Below are 876 nucleotides of genomic sequence, written 5' to 3'. Positions count from 1 at the left end.
ACAGCACTGAGAAGAGAAGCATACACAAAGTCCCACCCCTAGCCAAGAAGCTGTTTGTAATTGATACCTGCTGGGAAAGTAAAAATTGATTTTCTCAATGGTGTGTCACCGTATATATCAATCTCACTCCAGGGCAAGCCATGCCCAGGAGTAGAGGCCAACACAAAACTGAGTCCAGGTTTTCTGTGTACTTTTTGTTATCTTTTGGTGTTGTTTGCTTTTGTGTTTAAGTTTGTTTTGATTTCTTGTTTTCAGAGAAAGAGAGAAAAGAATCGAAGCTTAGTGGGTAGGTGGCAGAGAGGAGAGAGGTCATGTCTCTGTTCAGTGTTCTGACCTGTGGACATCTGAATGATAACTGGCCTAATATTCCCAGAAACAACTGAGACAGAGATGAACATCAGTCAGGAGCGACAGGGCCCAGAAGGAAACTAGCCTGAGATGACCACCAGTCTGGCACTGCGCAGGCCTGGGATAAGGTGGGGGGAGGGATGGTGGAGCAGAGGTCTGAGATGACTACACAAGCCCGACATAGCACTCCTGAGATGACCCCAGACTCTCAGAGACCCCTTGAGCCACTGAGAGAAACAAGTAAGTGGTGGAGAAATGGAAGAGAAAGAGAGACAGATGGATGTGGGGATGATAGACAGAAACAGAACAGGGGGCCTCAAGGGTAGTGAGGAACAGCCTGATGTGAGTAGTTGGTGTTGCAAGAGATCATGGTGAAGTGCTGGCCTGTGCTGACGGTGGGGTCATGTCTGGGTCTGCAGTCCTGAAGGAGCAGGGATTGTTACCACCAAAGGCCAAGCAGATGTCTTTGGTCATTGATGCTGCTCCGAGTCATGCTGATGTCTGAGGGCTGTGCAGAACTGGTCTCAC

The 876-nt window shown here is 48.6% G+C and overlaps 1 pseudogene; it reads left to right on the top strand.

The window, feature by feature from the left end:
* Window positions 1–244: 244 nt before the first annotated feature.
* LOC129666542 (small nucleolar RNA SNORA17) lies at window positions 245–368 on the top strand (annotated as a pseudogene).
* Window positions 369–876: the final 508 nt, after the last annotated feature.

The sequence above is a fragment of the Psammomys obesus genome, unplaced genomic scaffold (assembly GCF_907164565.1).
Source record: "Psammomys obesus unplaced genomic scaffold, mPsaObe1.curated_primary_1811, whole genome shotgun sequence".
Taxonomy (NCBI): domain Eukaryota; kingdom Metazoa; phylum Chordata; class Mammalia; order Rodentia; family Muridae; genus Psammomys; species Psammomys obesus.
Note: the sequence above shows the minus strand (reverse complement) of the source record. Positions and strands in the feature narration are given on the sequence as shown.